The 23,907-nt window shown below is 41.6% G+C and overlaps 1 protein-coding gene across 2 annotated transcripts in view; it reads right to left on the reverse strand.

The window, feature by feature from the left end:
- The window catches only part of LOC117517599 (cohesin subunit SA-2-like), an 84,173-nt gene extending 72,447 nt beyond the window's left edge, over positions 1–11,726 (reverse strand). For both annotated transcript variants that reach the window (XM_034178687.1, XM_034178686.1), the window contains exon 1: positions 11,516–11,726. The gene's annotated coding sequence lies outside the window, so the exon portion shown is untranslated. The remainder of the gene's footprint in view (positions 1–11,515) is intronic.
- Between the last annotated feature and the right edge of the window lie 12,181 nt (positions 11,727–23,907).

The raw sequence follows: 23,907 nt of genomic DNA on the forward strand, positions 1-23,907 counted from the left end.
TTTTATACTGTGTACACAATGCAGTAAAACTACACGCTCAAAAAAGGAGCACAGAAAAAAATGCTGATGCAGAAGCTGCTCCTCCTTTGCTCCTGTCCTTTCACAAGGAGCAGGAGCAAACACTTTTGTGAGAAGACTCACAAAAGTGTTTAAATAAATCCATAAGTCCTGCTCACAAACTGATTGCCAGAGACAGGACATGCCCTCATCCAGTAAAAAGTCCGGACATCTCCAGTCCACTCACGGACTGTTCGCTCACAAGCGCTCATGTGAACAATTAAAAGAAAAAAAAAACTGTCTGGCTGCAGGCAGTTAGTTCCTTGTACGTATGAGATTCCCTCACGACACACTATAAAGGAGAGGACTGCAAAGCCGCAACCTTACAACGTGCGCCCCGCTGTTGTTCTCACTGGGGACTACTGGACATCATGGGTAACCATAACTTATCTTTATTTAACTGCAACTGCAGAAACAAAATGCTGTTGTGAAGTGTTTGCAGAACAAACGTTATGGCACTTCCGGTTCATATGGAAGAACACTCATTCACTCCACTCATCTTCAACCGCTTTTCCGGGTTCGGGTCGCAGGGGCAACAGCTTCCAGCAGGGACCCCCAGAGTTACCTTTTCCATGCAACATTGGACCACCTCTGACTGGGGGATCCCGAGGCATTCCCAAAGCCAGCGTGGAGATATAAATCTCTCCATCTAGTCCCTGGGTCTTCCCCAGGGTCTCCTCCCAGATAGACGTGGCTGGAACACCTCCCTAGTGAGGCACTATAGAATGGAATAAATTGAATAGAATATTTATTGTCATTGCACATATATACATACAACAAAACTTGTCCTCTGCATTAACCCATCCTAATTACAGTTAGGACACAATCCAACCACTAGGAGCAGTGGGCAGCCACAGTCCCAGCAACCAGGGACCAACTCCAGATGTAAACGCTGCCTTGGTCAGGGGCAGAGAAAAAAGCAGACCCTAAATAAGCATGTAACTAAAACAGATAGCTGATATTTTCACTTTGTAAAAATGACAGAATGTGACGCCAATTTTGATAAACCTGTTAGAATTACAACCACCAATTCCAATGAAGTTGAGACATTGTGTAAAATGTAAATAAAAGCAGAATACAACGATTTGCAAATCCTCTTCAACCTATATTCAGTTGAATACACCACAAAGACAAGATATTTAATGTTCAAACTGATAAACTTTATTGTTTTTGTGCAAATATTTGCTCATTTTGAAATGGATGCCTGCAACACATTTCAAAAAAAGCTGGGACAGTGGTGTGTTTACCACTGTGTTACATCACCTTTCCTTCTAACACCACTCAATAAGCATTTGGGAACTGAGGACACTAATTGTTGAAGCTTTGGAGGTGGAATTCTTTCCCATTCTTGCTCGATGTACGACTTTAGTTGTTCAATAGTCCGGGTTCTCCGTTGTCGTATTTTGCGCTTCATAATGCGCCGCACATTTTCAATGGGCGACAGGTCTGGACTGCAGATAGGCCAGTCTAGTACCCACACTCTTTTACTATGAAGCCACACTGTTGTAACATGTGCAGAATGTGGCTTGGTATTGTCTTGCTGAAATAAGCAGGGATGTCCCTGAAAAAGACGTTGCTTGGATGGCAGCATGTGTTGCTCCAAAATCTGGATGTACCTTTCAGCATTGATGGTGCCATCACATGTGTTTAAGCTGCCCATGCCATGGGCACTAACACACCTCCATACCATCACAGATGCTGGCTTTTGAACTTTGCGCTGGTAACAATCTGGATGGTCTTTTTCCTCTTTTGTCCATGATTTACAAAAACAATTTGAAATGTGGACTCATCAGACCACAGCACACTTTTCCACTTTGCGTCTGTCCATTTCAAGTGAGCTCAGGCCCAGAGAAGGCGGCAGTGTTTCTGGATGTTGTTGATGTATGGCTTTTGCTTTGCATGATAGAGTTTTAACTTGCACTTGTAGATGTAGTGACGAACTGTGTTAACTGACAATGGTTTTCTGAAGTGTTCCTGACCCCACGCAATAAGATCCTTTACGCATTTATGTCGGTTTTTAATGCAGTGCGGCCTGAGGGATCGAAGTCACGGACATTCAATGTTGGTTTTCGGCCTTGCTGCTTATATGTAGAAAGTTCTCCAGATTCTCTGAATCTTATCATTATATTATGGACTGCAGATGATGGAATCCCTAAATTCCTTGCAATTGAACATTGAGAAACATTATTCTTAAATTGTTGGACTATTTTTTCACAGTTGTTCACAAAGTGATGATCCTCACCCCATCTTTGGTTGTGAACAGCTGAGCCTTTTGGGGATGCTCCTTTTATACCCAATCATGACACTCACCTGTTTCCATTTAACCTGTTCACCTGTGGAATGTTCCAAACAGGTGTTCTTTGAGCATTCATCAACTTTCCCAGTCTGTTGTTGCCACTGTCCCAACTTTTTTGAAACGTGTTGCAGGGTATCCATTTCAGTTTGAATATTAAATATCTTGTCTTGTCTTTGTGGTGTATTAAATTGATATAGGTTGAAGAGTATTTGCAAATCATTGTATTCTGTTTTTATTTACATTTCACATAACGTCCCAACTTCATTAGAATTGGGGTTGTAGTTTGTTTAAAATTTTAACCATAAGTCAAAACTGCCTTGCTGTGCATGTCTCCTGCGACACTTCTGAAGACTGTATGGCTGTGAAAATAAATGATTTTTTTTTTCTTTCCCTTCCTTTTCTCTCTGGTCGTTCAGTCTCTTGCTGAGAGAAGGCTGATCTTAGACAGAAGTGTGGCTGTGGCAGTGCTGGCTTGTTGTTTGTGATTGCCTTTGAATTTACTCAGAGGTATCAGTAGCTGCCAGTGCAGTGGAGTCAATACTAAAAATTATCGGTTTTAGCTGTAACTTCCATTAAAGTTTTTAGGGGTTTATCAGTTTAGCTTTATAAAAGTTAACTTTTCAGTTTTATCCAACTTTTTGGTTAGCTGTGTCCACCACTGATTTCGATCACATCTCAGTTTAGCTATGGGGGGAGAGGGGGCGGTGGAGGGTAATTCAGGTTCAACCATTTAAAAATCTTGTTTAGCTGTATTTATATTTTATTTTTATTCAATCTTCTGTTCAACGACATAAAAAGCTGAAGTAAAATGTAAAGAAAATAAAATTCTATATCTCAGATAAACTAAAATGGCAAATGGACTGTATTTTAGGGATGCACGATCCACAATTTTCACTTCCAATCTGATCCCGATACCTGAATTTGTATATCTGCCAATACCAATACATTTCCAAACCGATACCAGAGCTGTTTACTTAATATTATTATTATCATTATTGTTGATTTTACGAGGTCTGTGATAAAAAAAGCGGCCCTTTTTATTTTTTTCAAAAAATAAATGGATTTGATTCATATGTTTTTACGTCAGACAAGCTTGAACCCTCGTGCGCATGCGTGAGTTTTTTTCACGCGTGTCGGTGACGTCATTCGCCTGTGGGCAGGCTTTGACTGAGGAGTGCTTCACCCCGCCCGTCGGAATCTCTTTGTCTGAGACGCTGCTGGAGACGGCGCGCGTTGCTTTATCAAAATTTTTTCAGGACCTGTGAGGGATATCCGAGTGGACACTATTCGAGAAATTCAACTTGTTTTCGGTGAAAAGTTTAACGGCTGATGAGAGATTGTGGAGTTTCTTTCGCTTTAAGGACAGCCCACAAAGCGGATCGGCGCGGTCGGAGGTGGTGTCCGTCTGGCTGTTTTGAGCTGAAAACATCCTAATTTAAGGCTCTGTTCACTCATGTCGTCGCCAGAGAACAAAGAAGTTTCAGAAGAGGTCAGCATTAGGAGTTTACCCGGACATTCCACTGTTAAAGGAGATTTTGTAATGAAAGAAAGTGCGGGCAAATTCGCCGAGTCGGTTCCGTGACGACGACGCAAATCCGTCTGCGCCGCGACAGGAAAAACACCTCCGTGTTGAAAACCATTGTAAAATTCAGGCGGCTTTTGGATGGCTTTTCAACAAGTGAGTATCTGAGAAATTGTTTAAACAGCTGGGCATGTTCCAACTTGTCCGTTAAGGTTTCCAACTGAGGTGTTTTTCCTGTGGCGACCCCCCGCGGTCGGGTCCGGCCCGACATGCGAATCTGCCCGCACGTTCTTTCATTACAAAATCTCCTTTAACAGTGGAATGTCCGCATAAACTCCTCATGCCGACCTCTTCTGAACTTCTCTGTTCTCTGACTACTTACTGGGTCACTGAGCCTGAAATGTGGAAGTTTTCAGCTTGAAACAGCGAGACAACGCCGCCTCGGAGCGCAGATTGCCGTCAGGCGCCATGGGCCATCCTTAAAGCGACAGCTAACAGACCAAAATCTCTCATCCAGCCATTAAAATTTTCACTGAAAACCAGCTGAATTTATCAAATGGTGTCCACTCAGTTGTGCCTTAGTTTTTTGAAAAAAGTTTATCAAACAAAGCAGCAGTCTCTGAGCCATTCCTAAACAATGAAAAAAATCGATGAGAGGGTGGGCCACTCCTCACTCAAAGACTGCCCACAGGCAAATGACGTAACCGACAGGTGTGAAAAACCTCTCGCATGCCCACGAGGGTTCAAGCATGTCTGATGTAATCACACGTGATTCAAATCCATATAGTTTTTTGAAAAAAATAATAAGTCCGTTACTTTTCTCACAGACCTCGTATATGAGAATTTTCATAAAAAGGAGACCTTAAAGTTCAACTACAATTTGCCAGAAGGTCTATCTAAGATGAAAGCCTAGATTTGATGCTTTGGTGAAAGAATTAAGTACTCTATTTTTTTATAGCCTTATTTTTATAGAGTTAAAGAGAAAAGACAGCACTCTCTCTCTGCCTGTCTCTACTTCTCAATTTCAGTGGGGCTTTATTGACATGGGAAACATGTTTACATTGTCAAAGCAAGTGTTAAGAGTAAAAAATAAATTAGGTTCTCTCTCTCTCTCACTCTCTCACACACTCACACACACACACACACACACACACACACACACACACACACACACACAGTTTTCGTGCTGTGCCAACTTCGAAATTTTTGGAAACACGAAACCTTTCAACTGTAAAATCAACCATAAATTTCTAAATGTATCATCAGTCACGCTCACGCGCAGAACTTTAATGGAGATTTTTTTCCTTTCAGTGGACAGAATCTCTGTTCTACTGTCCTCCTCAGCTGCCATCTGAGCTGGCTTTTCATAAAGTTTCACAGCCTCGGGACGCTGAAGTGGCTAACTTTTCAGAACACATTTTCAGCGACAATTCAGTTAATTTTTCAGAAAATCTGTGCTCGACAAACAGACAATCTGAACCGGAGAGCAGGGCGGAAATTTGCTGCTACCGTTAGCTAGAACTAGGGATGGACCGATCCAATCCCGGATCGGTATTGGGTTCCGATACCGGCGTAATTCATGTATCGGAAAATACCGATCCAACCCGTGACATTTTCTGATACCAGAGAAGAGCCACTGTGAATCCTCTCAAACTGCTGTTGTGTGCTCTCTGCTTGTTTACTGCCAAGCGGGGTGGGGGGGTTTCTGAACCTGGGCTGTTTGAGAGAGCTGTCTTCCGCAGTGTTCTAGCTGCAGTTAGTGGTAAATTTCTGCTCGGCTCTCGGGTTAAAATTGTCTGTTCTCATCAACCACGGCTTTTACGAAAAGTTAACTGAATTGTTGCTGTAAATGTGTGTTAAAAAGTTAGCCACTTCACTGTCCTGAGGCTGTAAAAAGCCAGCTCAGCGTGCAGCCAAGCAGGAGAAGCCGAACAGAGATTCTGTCTGCTGAAAGGGAAAAAGTCAATCAAAATCCTGCACGTGAGTGTTGATGATACATTTATTTTACAGTTGAAATGCTTCGTGTTTCCAAAAAGTTCAATGTTCGCGCAGCACGAAAACTGCTGTTTTTGAGAGGAAGAAAAAGAGAGAGAGACAGAAGGAGCGAAAACAAGCGAGAGAGAGAGAGAGCAAGCGAGAGAAAGAGAGACAGGCAGAGAGAGAGAGACAGGCAGAGGGAGATAGACAGGCAGAGAGAGAGAGGGATAGAGACAGGCAGTCAGACAGACAGAGTGAGGGAGAGAGAAACAAGCAGAGGGAGAGTGCTGTCTTTTCTCTTTAAGTCTATAAAATAAGGCTATAAAAGTCTATTAAAAAAAGTACTTAATTCTTTCACCAAAACATCTTTCATCTTAAATGCACCTTCTGGCAAATTGTAGCTGAACTTTCAGGTCCCTTTTTTTGAAAATCCTCATATAAAATCAACAATAACGATAATAATATTAAAGCAAACAGAGCTCTGGTATCAGATCGGAAAGGTATCGGTATCGGCAGCTATCCAAATTCAGGTATCAGGATCGGATCGGAAGTGAAAAATTGTGGATCGGTGCATCCCTAGCTAGAACACTGCGGAAGAGAGCTCTCTCAAAAAGATTGGCTTCAGAAATCTCCCCTCCTCATGCACGGCAGCAAACAAAGCAGAGAGGAAACAGCAGCAGTTGAGAGGATTCACAGTGGCTCCTTGCATATTGGAAAAAGTCGCGGATTGGATCGGTATTTTCTGGTACTTTTATTATGCCAGTATTGGAAGCCGATCCCAATACCAGTTCAGTCGCAACCTTATTTTTCAGATGATACTTCGATCTTTGCAGAACAAATGGGCACCCCGATAGCAGCACTTGAGAGGCTGAGTGAGCAGTGTCTGCATTTGCAAATGTCCTGGATCAAGACTAATATCCAGGCTTTCAATGACTTCCTGAACTCTGCCATCAGATGTGTATCTGTCTGTTGTGAAATTGTTGAACAGGAAGTTAAGAAGGAGGTTAAGAGTCTCTTGGGAAGAGCTTATGTAATCAGGAGATCCCAGGACAGGATCCCGTGTTGGAAACCATTCGGAAGATTCAGATGGCTTTCGGTTGCTTTTCAGTCGAGTGAGTATCCGAGAAATTGCGTAGCAGCTGGGCATGCCACAACATGTCCTGTGAGACTTCCAACACGGAGGTGTTTGTTGTGCGCCATGAGCGGCTCCGTCCCGACGCGCGAATTCCTCTGCACGTCTTTCATTACAAAATCTCCTGTAACAGTGGAATGTGCCGCAAAAGTGCTGATGTCCACATTTTCTGCGATTTCTCTGGTAGTCACACGACGTGCCGGATCAACACAGCCTTCACTTTGGAAATGATCTGGTCATTTTAGCCTGTCGATGGCCGCTCGGAGCGTGGCGCGCCCTCCGCCGGTGTGGGCTGTCTTTAATCCGGTTGTAATGGTCCTTAATCTGTGTGACGCCGATACAATCTTCACCGAAAGCCATCTGAATTTTGCGAATGGTTTCCACCTGGCTGTCTCACACAGTTTCTGAAAAACTTTTCATGGAGCAAAGCGGCAGTCGCTCAGCCATTTCCCTGACAATGAAATCCGACGAGGGGGCTGGACCAGTGCTCACTCAAAGCCTGCCCACAGGCGAATGACGCAACCGACAGGTGTGAAAAAACTCACGCATGCGCACGAAGGTTCATGCTTGGCTGATGCAAGCGCACATGATTCAAATCCATATAGTTTTTGAACAAAAATAAAAAGGTCCATTACTTTTTGGACAGACCTCGTACATGCTCATACTTTTCATCTTCATACTTTTCAGTTGGCCAACATTTCTAAAAATCCTTTTTTTGTATCACTCTTAAGTAAAATTCCAATTTTCTGAGATACTGAATTTGGGATTTTCATTAGTTGTCAGTTATAATCATCAATATTAAAAGAAATAAACATTTGAAATTTATCAGTCTGTGTGTAATGAATGGATATAGTATACAAGTTTCACTTTTTGAATGGAATTACTGAAATAAATCAACTTTTTCATGATATTCTAATTATATGACCATCACCTGTGTGTGCGTGTGTATATACGAGGTCTGTTAGAAAAGTTTCAGACCTTTTTATTTTTTCAAAAACCTGATGGATTTGAATCATGTGTGCTTGCATGAGTGCACATCCGTGATTTTTTTCACGCCTGTCGGTTGTGTCATTTGCTTGTAAGCAGCCTTTGTCTGAAGATGGGTGGAGTCTCTCAGCGTTTTTTCTTTGCAAGGAAATGGCGGAACGACTGGAGCAGCGCGACTGCATCAAATTTTGCCACAAACTGGGCGACAGCCAGGTGGAAACCATTCGGATTATTCAGACAGCTTTCGGTGACGATCCTCTGGGCATCACACAGATTAAGGAGCAGTACAACCGGTTTAAGGACGTCCGCACAACGGTGGAGAGCGCGCAGCACTCCGATCGTCATCAACATGCTGAAACAACCGGATCATTTCCAAAGTGAACGCTGTGGTGATGTGGGACCGTCGTGTGATTATCTGAGAAATTGCGGAAGAGGTGGACATCAGCACTTTTTCGGCACATTCCACTGTGAAAGAAGATTTTGCCATGAAAAGAGTGGCGGCAAAATTCATTGGCACGAAGCTGATGGCGCAGCAACAGCGCCTCCGTGATGAAGCCTCACAGGACATCGTTGAGACGGAGAAACACGGAGGTGCTTTCGTTCCGCGCCATTAGCGGCTCCGTGGCGAATTCCTCCGCTCCTGTTTTCATGACAAAATCTCCTTTAACAGTGGAATGTACCGGATAAGTGCTGATGTCCACCTTTTCTGCCATTTCTCTGGTAGTCAGACCACGTCCCTGATCAACACAGCATTCAGTTTGGAAATGATCTGGTCATTTCAGCCTGTCGATCGCCGCTCGGAGCACGGCACGCCCTCCGCCATTGTGCGCCGTCTTTAAACCGGCTGTAACACTCCTTAATCTGTGTGATGCCCATAAAATCGTCCATTGGTCTGGTACCATTTTTTTTAAAAGTTGAACTAAAAATTACCCCAAAATAGCCATTTATGTAAGACCATACAGTGTTGTACCATGTGAAAATTCAGTAAGGTATGTCTCCTAGAATATATTCCATTTCTAAAGGTAGAACTCTACTAGTGTATACTAAGGTATATCTAAATATCTAAAAAAGGAAGAGTAGAATAGAGTAAAGTAGAGCCACTTAGGTGCCTGGTCTTGAGAACCAGGGATGGTAGGTTAAAAGCTTTTTTTATCCCATGGGAACTCTCCCTACCCACCTAAGCAGCTCAAGAAAATGGACATGTCATAATAATATATCATAAGACATATAATAAGAAAATAGAATTCATGTATATAAGTGATATTTATATAATAAGGGTAATAAACATATACAAGAAATATGGTTATTATGTAATATTATAGGAGTAAGCTTCTAAAACCTAAATATTAACACAGGAGAAGATTGTAATATACATATACTTAGTTTGTAGACTAGTAGTAAAAATAAATTATAGCTAGTAGGCTAAGCTTTAAATACAGTTATATTATTATAGAAACAGAAGCTACGATGTAATATGTTAGGTATCTGTCTAAAGTAAAACCTGTTAGCTTAGTATAGGAAGACAAAATACATAATCTATATGCTATAAAATGGAAACCTAAAACTAAGTACTATATGTTGATATCTATTAAAGAACCCATAAACTGAAAAATAATTAAAAATGTACACCATGTAAAAAAAAATTATGTAAATAATGAAAATAAGATAACTGTGTGCTTTTCATGCTGCTACTTCTGTCTGTCTTTCTGCCTGTCCGAGATAAACTCCCAAACTATAATAGGTAGCCCTAAAAACAATATATATTCTGAATCCTCATGACACGGGGAGCAAACTGGTACCATTTTTTTAAAAGTTGAACTGAAAATTGCCCCCCAAATAGTCGGCTGTGGGTATGACCAGGCAGATTCAAATTTCACCCCTGTATATGTGTTGGCCATCTCTGTTTATTTAATCCCTTCCTTTGGCGACTTTATGTTCTCAACTGTTAAGCACCTGACTGTCCTGTACAACCCAGTTTGCCTTCCTGTCTGAATACATTCATTTTATGTTTGAAAAATTGCAATGTAAAAACAGTGAAATACACCACTACCTCAATTTTTGATTCATTGATATTTACATTTACTGTTACCTACCTTTTGTGTGTAATTTTGTTAAAAATTTGATTGCAAAACAAAGTCTGCATGAAGGACTTCAAATGTGTTTGTCTTTTAACCAAGTATTTTCACTTAGTTTGGGGAGTCCACCTCTTATAGTTCTACTGGACAAACTTTAGCCCATTAACTATTATATTTATAAGACATCAGCATTACAAAAACAAATGTTGGGCAATTGTTTTGATTAAAATGATTGCCATTTGGTTTAAATCTAAAACAGGTTAACCTGGGCAGCGCCGGGTACCCCAGCTAGTGTGGCATGGCTTCTGAAAATAGATGGCTACTTTCAAGATTTGAGGAAGGACCAATTGTTTGGCTGGGTAGTTGTTATTCATGAATGAAGGTGGCTCTGTAGTGTGGTGGATGGCAACAATGCAGGACAGCCAGCATATAGACCTGATCTAAACTGGATGGATTTGTTCCTCTCTGAAATCTCAAATTCCATTTGAGGCTGAGCGCTTTTCACTTCTAATTATGGTCACAAGAAGGCAGAGTCTCTGAAAGCTGATGTACATGATAAAGCCAGGAGGACATCATAGATGTTGATGAAACTTGATACTGCAGATTATAGCTTGTAGACGTTTGAGGTTGGCATCAGTGATGCAAGTTAGGGTATTGCCCTTGTTACATGCAGTATTAGTAAAGAACAGAAGTGCAATCAAGTCTGTTACTTAACTTGGGCAATGTAAGGGATGACACCCACCAGGCAGAAAAGGGGAAACTTTGGAGTGGTGAATCGAGAACACAAATCTGTAGATGTAACCAAATGCCTCCAACACACAAGCCAAAGCCAAAAAAAAGGCTGTTCTGCTGTGAGCTAACTGTTAGCTGGCCTGCCTGAGGGAACAGACATGATTTGTGACTGAGGGGCACTCATTATTCTAACACTGCCGCCACAATGTGCCTTTCGCGGACAAACACTGTAAAGTGTTCATAGAAAGTAGCTGCGAACGCTTTAAAGCCAGAAAACAAATGCTGTGTAAAAGATGCTAATGCTAAACTCCGCCTGACAGGCGCAGTTAACTTCCGAACTACACTAGATTTTTTTTCCCCTTACGAGCAGAGAAGCTCTCTTCCCACTTAACAGCGATAGGTTAATTACTCGACACGTGAGCTAATTATTTTAAGTCGGCTTTTTTAAATTGCTGTAATATATAAGAATTAAAAGTCTTATTATGATTTAGTTTGATGCGTTTGTCACCACTGGGTTAGTCGCCGTCAAAGCTAGCATTGCCGCTAGCTAAAACTGCCGACAGAGACCGCGACTTCGTTTTAGCTGCAGCGATGTGCTCTCACTACTAATTCCGTTAAGGTGAATTTATTTAGATAAAGCTGCTTCTCTTCGTTGTTGGCGTTCATGTCAAATGGCTGGCCAGCTTTCCAGTGCAGCTACATCAGTGATGTTAGCTATCCGCCATTTTACAACTTACCTCGTTTTAAATCAAAAGACGGACTCAAAGCAAATATCCCAAACGTCGCTGGCTTTTCATAGTGTGCGTGTCCGTTACTTTCCCGCACGGGCTGACATTTTCTCAGATGTCAAAATGTTTTATTTGCTGGTTGTCATTAAGAAGCTCCCTTGATAGCTAACATAACAGATCAGTTTGTATTTTCGTTGCCATGCATGCAGCACACACACCACCTGTCGGTGACACTGTGTACTGCGGCTAAGAGGAGTTAGCTGGACTGAGTGCACAACACAGAGCTGCGTGTTTACCGCACGATGCGATCGATACACTTTATTGTCCCAAGGAGAATTTGTCTTGGACTCATACAGTGCACAATAAAAATAATAAAAAAACAGACCTAATATAAACACACAGCATAAATATATATTTTATCCTTTATTTAACCGGGTTAGTCCCACTGAGATCAAGATCTCTTTTGCATGGGAGACCTGGACAATTAGAAAGTTTCCAATTCACCTAACCTGCATGCCTTTAAATGTGGCAGGAAACCAGAGCAAACCCACACAGAACAGCCACAGGTGGGATTTGAACCCATGACCTTTTTGCTCTGAGGCCACAGTGCTAACCACTAATCCACCATGCTGCCCGAATATATATAACCAGCACAGTTGCACCTTCTTTTTTTTTTTGTGCTCCTGTGACAAAATGTCACATTTTCGTGACAGAGCTTTTTTTAACTCACTATTCCTAACCCTACTCCCACCCCCAACCCTAACCTTAACCATAACCTAATCTTACTCTTCCCCCCACCCTAACCATAACCACTCCGACCCCCCACTACACTTTTAATTTCGTGCAGCCATTACGGAATAAATGAGAATGAATTTGTGGTGCCGTGACGAAAATGAGGTACGAACCAATAGATTAATGTATATTACGTGCTGCTGAAGCATGACTTGCCGTGAGACCAGGTTGATATAACACTCAACAAGCTAACAGTGTAACAGACAACCCCCCCCCCCCCCCATCCACCCATACTGCACACATCCCATAACCATAAGTACCATGGAGCCATCACAGTTCCTGCACCCTTACGCAATCTCATTTAGAAGTTTGATAAATGTAGGCACAAATGACTTTTTAAAACAGTTCAACTTACATTGAGGAACTCTGTATCACCTACCAGAAGGCAAAAGTTCATATTTGTTATAAAGGATATGTGACAAGTCAGTCAGTATCCTGTGAGCTTGCCTGAGAACAGACGGATCATATAAAGATTGCAGGCCCTGGTACTCCTTCCATCCCATCACTTTTACTTGTATAGCAGTATGGATCAAATGACTGAGTTTGGTTTTTAATTGCACAGTGAGGTTACCAAACCACACTGATATTCCAAACCACATCAAACTCTCCAGGACGGTAACCGGACAATTCATAGACCAGGCTCCAGGACAGCCTGGTAGAATATAAACATGATGCTCTGGTCCACACCAAAAACTCAAATTCGAGAACAGACTATCAACATGGACCTTCCAGCTAAAATTATCCAAATGAATTCGTAGGTACTTGTAAATGGTAAATGGACTGCATTTATATAGCGCTTTTCCATCTGCATCAGACGCTCAAAGCGCTTTACAATTCTGCCTCACATTCACCCCGATGTCAGGGTGCTGCCATACAAGGCGCTCACTACACACCAGGAGCAATAGGGGATTAAAGGCCTTGCCCAAGGGCCCTTAGTGATTTTCCAATCAGGCAGGAATTTGAACCCATGATCTTCTGGACTCAAGTCTTCTGGACATTTGCACTTGTATGAGCAAATCTGGCTTATATGCGTGTTGTGTATGACCACTGGACTGTGGTCCCCTACAGACCCAGGGGCCAAGAAAATCTCCTCTTAGAGACATTTAAGATGAGATGGTTGGTGTCACACCACTGAACAAAGTTCTCTATTTCAGAGTGATAATCTGAAGTACATGTGTCTTTGTGCAACAGGCTAAGGATGGTCGTATCATCCGAAAACTTAACAAACATAATTTCCTGGATGAATGTGTGAGCGTTCATTTGTGGACAGTGTGAGGAGGTGAGCTAATGCAGCCCTGTGGAGCACCTATGCTGATGGTTCTCACCTCAGACAGTTATTGACTCTAACACACTAACTGCAGTTAGTTAAAAAAACAAAAATACCATTTGATTAAGAAAGGATTCACATTCATTCAACTGCTTCAGTTTCTCAATAACCAGATGAGGTTGGAGTGTTACAAGCTGAACTAAAATCAACAATTACAATACGTGCATACGTTTGGGAGTCCTCTAAGTGTTTGATGATAAGGTGAGTAATGCTGGCGATGACATCATCAGTAGCCCTCCTGTGTCTACAGGAAAACTGATATGGGTCAAGTCCCAAATTGACCCCTAACTATAGCACAGCCACCATATACTTTTCAAGACTTTTCATGACTATTGAAGTCAAAGCCACTGGTCTAAGATCATTATTTTGGCTATTGGCAATATAAGAGATTTTTTTTTTCCAGATGGTGGGTACTTTATGCAAGTCCACTGAGTTCTGAAAAATGGGGCACCACACAGGAGTAAGCTCTTCTGCACATGCCTTTAACAGCACAGCAGATATACCATCTGGACCTGTGGGGCTTTTTGGCTACATGTATGTTTGAAAATGGATTGAATCCGCTGAGGATTAGCTACTATCCTACACTCAGGGTCAGTAGAGATATTATTCATTATCCTATCACTTTCCTCAATAAAATGAACAGTTTCAAACCTCATTTGCTTTGTCCACATCATTATTAGTAACCATGCATTTTCTAGTTGTATTCATGTTGGTTATTCTTTTACCAGAGTGCCATATCTTTCTGATGTCCAATGACTTAAATTTATGTTCTAAAATCTCCTTGTGGTGCCTTCTGGCATCTTTGAGCATCTGATAAGAGATAACATAAGATAAGATAAGACTTTATTGATCTCACAGTGGAGAAATTCACGTTACGTCAGCTCTTAATAAACACACAAGATGAGTGTGAGTAGAAGAAAATGTGCATCAAACAGCGTGTGCCAAGATAAGCAATAATAATAATAATTGTAACAATATAATAAAATAATAAAATGAGGTAGAAATTATATATATATATATATATATATATATATATATATATATATATATATATATATATATATATATATATATATATACACATAAAGTATATCAAATCAAATCAATTTTATTTATATGGCGCCAAATCACAACAAACAGTTGCCCCAAGGCGTTTTATATTGTAAGGCAAAGCCATACAATAATTACGGAAAAACCCCAACGGTCAAAACGACCCCCTGTGAGCAAGCACTTGGCGACAGTGGGAAGGAAAAACTCCCTTTTAACAGGAAGAAACCTCCAGTAGAACCAGGCTCAGGGAGGGGCAGTCTTCTGCTGGGACTGGTTGGGGCTGAGGGAGAGAACCAGGAAAAAGACATGCTGTGGAAGAGAGCAGAGATCAATCACTAATGATTAAATGCAGAGTGGTGCATACAGAGCAAAAAGAGAAAGAAACACTCAGTGCATCATGGGAACCCCCAGCAGTCTAAGTCTATAGCAGCATAACTAAGGGATGGTTCAGGGTCACCTGATCCAGCCCTAACTATAAGCTTTAGCAAAAAGTGTTGGGTATTTTCTCCTCCAAACATTCTTAAAACCTTTAACAAGACAAACAGAGTCAAGAACCACCAGTGAGACAGAAAGTCAAATTTATCTCGCGAGGAGTGCAGTCAGGCTGTACACCAAAGCTACACTAAAGTCTGGCCTGCGCTCCTGCTCTTTTATTGGAGAAGCCCTAACCACATCATAAAACTTGTCCTAAGGGTGGGGGGGACAACGCAAGACAAGTTTCTTCCCGTGACATAAACACATACGTCAATAAGTGCATCTGCGTGGAAAAACAGTTTCTTTAATCTTATCAATGGAGGTCAGCACATCCCGTTCGTCTGTTGCACTTATCATCTGTTCTGCATCTGCCTGGAGTGTCCTGTTCTTTATACTAAGCATCACATGTACAAGGCCATAAATTCACAACGGTCAAAACAACCTCCAGTTCTTTACTCCCAGTTCAGACTGACCCCAGCATGCTAAAACAAAGTTGAATAACAAGTACATTCTCAGGGTTACTTTTAAGACAGGTGCATAACAGCACAATAACAGAACAAAGACAAAGGTACAAATGTTTAACAGTGATAAAAAAAAAATATATATATATATATATATAAAATCTTTAACATATCCCTCCTGTTATCGCTTGTTAAACATATAGTAGGCATCACCTAGCTTAGCACTTCTTTTGAGATTTTCACTAAGAGGTTCATCATGGTATGTTCTACAGGCTTACACCCCAGAGGTTATGTCATCATTGTCATCATCATCGGTGTCTGGGTCATCATACTTCCATTGGTCTGGGTACAGGTCATGAGAGCCCTCTTCCTCTTCGTCGTCGTTTTGCCCCAGGAGTGGATATGAAGCTGGTCCCCCTCCTGGTCCTGGACCTATTGCTGTGGTTATCATTCTATTTACAAGGCCTCGAAGACATGGAATACAACAACATCCACACAATGTTAGAATCGCAGCAAATACTGCTATAGACACTAATAGTGAAGAAATCAAAGACCTCCATTTTCCCATCCCTTCCAGCCACCAATCCCAGCCTTCGGTGTTTACTCCACTGTGCTCTTTCATCTTCCTGTTCAACGTCCTCAGCCCGTCGATGGCTTGAGTGAGGCTGCCATCTGCAGCTGTGTTGTTGGGAATGAATGTGCAACATTGTTCTCCGAACATGGCACAAACACCTCCTTTCTCTGCCAACAACATATCCAGAGCAATACGGTTCTGGAAGGCCATAAGGGACGTGGCTTCTAACTGCGAATGGACAGCCTTAAACCCTTCCTCAGTCCAATTTCCTAATTTCTGTACATTGTAGTGGATGTAGTTTATTCTGTCCACGTTCTTATTAATTGAACACCACCAACAGATGGAGGATTCGAATCCAGCTGCTATCTGATCAGCCAGTTTATACTCGTCAGGCACTCCTCTGGGGACTCCTATCGCATCAATATATGTTGGATCTTCCACTCCTTTCCAATCTCTTTTTACTCTATGTCTGGCTATGCCTTTCTGCCAGTCTTCAGGAATAAGAGAGGCTGTATATGTCATGACTTCTTCAGGTGTCATGGGCATGGCTTTAACTGGTAACAATAATGATATAAATGCACAATAACCTGACACATTTCTTGGCAGTCTGTCAAAAATTCTGTTATCGCCACACCACCACCATACGTCACTCCTACTGACAGGTTTGAATGTGGGAGTACTATGGACCACATCCTTACACCAGGCAGTGTGGTTTAAGCTACCCAAAGTCTTACTTGTCCCTGTCAAGTTTACACATGTATGGTTAGCATGCCCAACTTTGCTTGAAAATAAAGGTTTTAATCTTAGTCAATTTGGTCAATGGATAGATCTTGTCCCACTTAGGACAATTGTTGTTTGCTGCAATGTATGTGTCATTACAGTCAGCAGACAGTCTTTGGGTAATGCTGCCGGTATTACCTGTAATATAGGTCTGGGTCCCATACATACAACACAGTCCTTCTTTGCAGCTAGTCCTGCTTGTTCTGCCATTAAAAGCCAATTGTTATTTTGTCCACTAATTCCTGTAGTTACTAGGAACCAGTCATCTGCCTTCATGTCTTTTGTGCCTTGTATGGACACCCCCTTTGCTTGTATGGACACCCCCTTTGCTTGTATGGACACCCCCTTTGACGTACTTAATTCTGTCAATATTGGTTGCTGTACTCTATCTGTTTCACAGAGGAAAAAATGGAAATACGGATCTTTTCCTGGTTTGTATACCAAAAGGAGGAACAACCAACAGTCTCCCTTTATATCAGGTGGGAATATGGTTCCTTTTTCTGTGGTATTCACCACTATAAACAGCTTATCATCTGTTTGATACATTTTAAGAATTTGACTCTGGTACTTAGCCCACTCGGTTTGTGCCCATCCTGGTGTCCATCTACTCCATTCATCGGCTACCAACGTTTCCCATCTCTTATCTAGCTGTCACCATCCCATGTTCCATGGGTAAGAGCACTATATGGTACAGAGATGACCACAGAAGCATTTCTAGGAATGCAGGCTTGTACACCAAATCGGTACGCATTGTTCCTATCACACCTATGTACTGTGGCATTTGTTATCGGACTGGGGTCTTCGTTACTTGTTTTTGGTCTCTGCAATCTGCGGATGTGATCCTTATTATCATGTCCCGTGCTTATGGCTTTTAATAATAAGCCCAATCCGAAAAAGAAAAGTAGCATAACAAGGACTGTCCATGGGGTCCAGGAACCCTCGTTCTTTTTGTTTTTTTCTTTCGCCATTTCTGCACACTACAGCACACCTATGTTCAGAACAGTGGCTTCTTAATGTCTTCTGCTAGCTTTCGTGTCTAACCTGGATCTTAACACCAAGCTCACACACTATTACTAGTCTTATCCTACTGTTCTTACTGTTTGTCTGTGTCTGCAGAAATGACTTTCTTACAGTGAGTTAAATGAATCCATGTACTTCTTTCCCCAATTTTCAAGGCTGTGGGTGTTGTGAGTAGTACTTGATGGGGCCCTTCCCATTTAGGTGAATGCCAGTGTTTTCTCTTGATGCTTCTTATCAACACCCAGTCTCCAGGTACCACTTTAGGGTCATCCTGTGGAGAAATGGGATCATCAGTGTTTGAAACTCTCCCTCGTTGTCTTTCTAACATCTTCCTCATGTAATCTGCCAATTTGGCTTCCTCAGGTACATCCCAAATTTGCCCATAATATGGCAATCGGTATTTTCTGCCAAACAATGTTTCATACGGTGTCAACCCCATGGTACTAGTTATGTTTATATACATTTTTACCAAATCTACACAATGTGTCCATGGTCTGCCTGTTTCCTCCATTGTCTTTCTAAGTCTGTTTTTTACTGTTCCATTCATCCTTTCCACTAATCCGGCACTTTGTGGATGATAAGCACAATGATTTTTGAGATTAATCTGTAGCGCTTCTCCTACGTATTGCACTATTGTATTAACAAAATGCGCTCCATTATCTGAATAGACTGTTTCTGGTATTCCAAATCGTGGAATGATGTCTTTGCACAATGCTTTAGCCACTGTAAGTGCATCTGCATGTTTTGTGGGGAACAATTCTACCCATTTTGAGAACGCATCAATTATGACTAAACAAAATTCTTTTCCTTCATGTTTACTCAGCTGTATATAATCCATATAAATCACTTGAAAGGGATATTGTGGTGTTGGAAATTTGCCTCTTTGGGGTCTCAAATTGCCTTGTGAGTTGTGTTTTGCACATGTCATGCATGCTCTACAATGCTGTTTTGCATATGCATCGAACCCATAAAGACAAAAAATAGATTGCAATTGCGATATCATACCCCCTGATGAGACATGCGTCACGCCACGGCTCATAATAGCTGCCCATTTAAACATATTTTTTGGCAATATGGGTTTCTTTTGTGATCATAAGTACAAATCATTTGCGAATGTAGCTCCTTTGTGTAACCACATCTGCCTTTCTTTCTCAGGTGCCTGCTGTTGCATCTCAGCAAGCAGTATGTGACCTAAGTGCAAATCTGGAGTGGTTTCCTGTACAACAAAAATAGAAGAAGCTGCTGCTGCTGCCGCCTTCGCAGCTCTGTCAGCAAAATCATTTCCTTGTGAAACTATATACACTCCTTTGTCGCTGTTACCTGTCTTTTTCTGCTTTAAGACTTCTTCTGCATGACAACAGTGGGTGTGTGTTTCTTCCAATGTGCCTGTAGGCAGTCCAATCCAATGTTTCTGTATCCAAGCTTTTATATCCTTGTTGGATTGCTGGATCAGAGCGTTTTTCAATTGTTGTTCATACACTGGTGTTCCTGGCATTATGCCACTGTGGACCTTAAATACACTCTCAAATCTGCATCTAAACTCTGTCCATGGCTCTCCTTCTTTCTGAGCTGTCCTGGTAATTTCAGTATAATTTATTTTTGGTCCTAACACACCTTTTGCTCGTGTAATCATGGCTTCCACTCGTGTTTTCAAGACTGGATCATCATGTTGCACCGGTACGCCATCCCGGTCTACAGGATTCCAATCTCCGCGTACCTGACTCCATTTAGGGCCACATGCTTTCATCCATACCTGTTGGACCTCAGTTCCATCTAGGTGATACGACTTTCTAATGTTTTCTATGTCTTGCATGAATCCCTCAATGTCAACATGAGGTGATGGTATCATGTCAACTGCTGCTTTGATATCATCAGCATTCCATGTTCGATATACGAGCATGGTTGGTCGATGTCCTGCTGTGCCTGCACAAGGATTTGGTACTTCTATCATAGGATAGGCACCGTCCTGGTCACTGTGTTCCTCCATGGGAGGAGCTGTAGGCACTTTTGCTTGACTGCGTGTTTGTGGCTTTTCTTGTTTTTCACTTTTTACCTTAGGTTTTACTGCCAAATCATACTGTGGTGGCGGTACGTCACCATCCTTTGGTAGAGGAGGATATAACTGTGTTGTTACCGACGATCCAGCCGACGGTGGTTGTTGAGGTTGTTCTGGTTCTCTGTGCTGAATTATCACATCTTCTTCTGCCTTACCTACGCCTTTCTTTTTCCTTGCTTTCTCTAATCGTCGCTTCTCTGCTCCCTTCTGTCTGTTCTCTGCTTCCTCCTCCCAAAACGCCACTAAATCTGCCCCTATTTTCTGCTTCTTTTTCTTATCACCTTTATGTTCCTCTTCTAACCTTTCCTTCAACTTCTGAATACTAGTCAGGTTCAGTCGTCCGTCAAAGTCATGTTTATTTATCCAGGTCTCCAATTTCTTAGTTGCTTTTGGATTTTTTGCTTCCATAAATTTCCAGTCGTCAGTTGATAAATTTCCCTTATTTTTAGACGTCTTACCCCCCATTTTTATTATCCCTTGTTATAATTTGGACTTCAGACGGGGGCACACCTAGGGTGTTCTAAATCTGAAGTTTTCACTTTCTTTGGACGTGACAATTAATTTGCCGTCGTGTGGTTGATTCCTTTCACCTCCCCGTAGGAAGCGGAATCACTTGCCTTTGCTTCCACACACACGGTGGTCACTTACGTTGTCCAAAGTATTACACTCTCACACTTTTATTCTCAAAAACCGGTATTACTTCGTATTTAAAACAGAGGAGTCCGTACCCTCCTTCCGGAATTTAACTACGTGCGTCCTTCGCTAACCGTAGAGGAGTCCGCCCTCCTCGCGGAGTTTAACTGCTTTACATTAACAGACGATTCCACGCCATCGTTTACGGAGTTTAACTGTTTATGTGATCACACTTTTATTCCCTACCGGTACGCGTATATAAACAGAGGAGTCCGCACCCTCCTTCGGAATTTAACTACGTGCGTTCCTCGCCATCGTAGAGGAGTCCGACCTCCTTACAGAGTTTAACTGTGTTTCATTAACAGACGATTCTGTATCATCGCTTGCGGAATTTAACTGTTTATGTGATCTGATCACCACTCACTCAGTACTGTTACAAAGAAATTTTACTCACTGACTCGACTTCCTGTCTGTCTTCTTCGGGAAAATCTCGTCAACCAGACGATGCCACCGGCGGTCGACAATTGCAGACACGATCAATCGATCGGACCTTGGCCAAGGATTTACGTCTGGACTTGGCGACCCCCGCCGGACACCTCCGGTATTGTTGAGCTCCCGGACGAGCCCCCAGTCAATGTTGGGTATTTTCTCCTCCAAACATTCTTAAAACCTTTAACAAGACAAACAGAGTCAAGAACCACCAGTGAGACAGAAAGTCAAATTTATCTCGCGAGGAGTGCAGTCAGGCTGTACACCAAAGCTACACTAAAGTCTGGCCTGCGCTCCTGCTCTTTTATTGGAGAAGCCCTAACCACATCATAAAACTTGTCCTAAGGGTGGGGGGGACAACGCAAGACAAGTTTCTTCCCGTGACATAAACACATACGTCAATAAGTGCATCTGCGTGGAAAAACAGTTTCTTTAATCTTATCAATGGAGGTCAGCACATCCCGTTCGTCTGTTGCACTTATCATCTGTTCTGCATCTGCCTGGAGTGTCCTGTTCTTTATACTAAGCATCACATATACAAGGCCATAAATTCACAACGGTCAAAACAACCTCCAGTTCTTTACTCCCAGTTCAGACTGACCCCAGCATGCTAAAACAAAGTTGAATAACAAGTACATTCTCAGGGTTACTTTTAAGACAGGTGCATAACAGCACAATAACAGAACAAAGACAAAGGTACAAATGTTTAACAGTGATAAATATATATATATATATATAAAATCTTTAATCTAAAAGTTTTAAGCCTAATCTTAAAAGTAGAGAGCGTGTCTGTCTCCCTGATCCGAATTGGGAGCTGGTTCCAGAGGAGAGGAGCCTGAAAGCTGAAGGCTCTGCCTCCCATTCTACTCTTAAAATTCTTTAAATTCTATTCTAGAATTAACAGGAAGCCAATGAAGAGAGGCCAATATGGATGAAATATGCTCTCTCCTTCTAGTCCCCGTCAGTACTCTAGCTGCAGCATTTTGAATTAACTGAAGGCTTTTCAGGGAACTTTTAGGACAACCTGATAATAATGAATTACAATAGTCCAGCCTAGAGGAAATAAATGCATGAATTAGTTTTTCAGCATCACTCTGAGACAAGACCTTTCTAATTTTAGAGATATTGCGCAAATGCAAAAAAGCAGTCCTACATATTTGTTTAATATGCGCATTGAATGACATATCCTGATCAAAAATGACTCCAAGATTTCTCACAGTATTACTAGAGGTCAGGGTAATGCCATCCAGAGTAAGGATCTGGTTAGACACCATGTTTCTAAGATTTGTGGGGCCAAGTACAATAACTTAACAGTTTTATCTGAGTTTAAAAGCAGGAAATTAGAGGTCATCCATGTCTTTATGTCTGTAAGACAATCCTGCAGTTTAGCTAATTGGTGTGTGTCCTCTGGCTTCATGGATAGATAAAGCTGGGTATCATCTGCGTAACAATGAAAATTTAAGCAATGCTGTCTAATAATACTGCCTAAGGGAAGCATGTATAAAGTGAATAAAATTGGTCCTAGCACAGAACCTTGTGGAACTCCATAATTAACCTTAGTCTGTGAAGAAGATTCCCCATTTACATGAACAAATTGTAATCTATTAGATAAATATGATTCAAACCACCGCAGCGCAGTGCCTTTATTACCTATGGCATGCTCTAATCTCTGTAATAAAATTTTATGGTCAACAGTATCAAAAGCAGCACTGAGGTCTAACAGAACAAGCACAGAGATGAGTCCACTGTCTGAGGCCATAAGAAGATCATTTGTAACCTTCACTAATGCTGTTTCTGTACTATGATGAATTCTAAACCCTGACTGAAACTCTTCAAATAGACCATTCCTCTGCAGATGATCAGTTAGCTGTTTTACAACTACAATAGATTAAATGCAGTGTCGAGACTGTCATTCTCAGCATCTGTGTGGATGTTAAAATCGCCCACTATAGTTATCTTATCTGAGCTAAGCACTAAGTCAGACAAAAGGTCTGAAAATTCACAGAGAAACTCACAGTAACGACCAGGTGGACGATAGATAACAACAAATAAAACTGTTTTTTGGGATTTCCAATTTGGATGGATAAGACTAAGAGTCAAGCTTTCAAATTAATTAAAGTTCTGTCTGGGTTTTTGATTAATTAATAAGCTGGAGTGGAAGATTGCTGCTAATCCTCCGCCTCGGCCCGTGCTACGAGCGTTCTGGCAGTTAGTGTGACTCGGGGGTGTTGACTCATTTAAACTAACATATTCATTCTGCTGTAACCAGGTTTCTGTAAGGCAGAATAAATCAATATGTTGATCAATTATTATATCATTTACTAACAGGGACTTAGAAGAGAGAGATCTAATGTTTAATAGACCACATTTAACTGTTTTAGTCTATGGTGCAGTTGAAGGTGCTATATTATTTTTTCTTTTTGAATTTTTATGCTTAAATATATTTTTGCTGGTTATTGTGGATGGGGTAATGAGGGGATGGCAGGGGGAGAGAAGCTGCAGAGAGGTGTGTAAGACTACAACTCTGCTTCCTGGTCCCAACCCTGGATAATCACAGTTTGGAGGATTTAAGAAAATTGGCCAGATTTCTAGAAATGAGAGCTGCTCCATCCAAAGTGGGATGGATGCCGTCTCTCCTAACAAGACCAGGTTTTCCCCAGAAGCTTTGCCAATTATCTATGAAGCCCACCTCATTTTTTGGACAGTATATATGCATATATAAACATGATTGGAATAAAAAAAAAT

This window comes from Thalassophryne amazonica, chromosome 9 (assembly GCF_902500255.1).
Source record: "Thalassophryne amazonica chromosome 9, fThaAma1.1, whole genome shotgun sequence".
NCBI lineage: Eukaryota > Metazoa > Chordata > Actinopteri > Batrachoidiformes > Batrachoididae > Thalassophryne > Thalassophryne amazonica.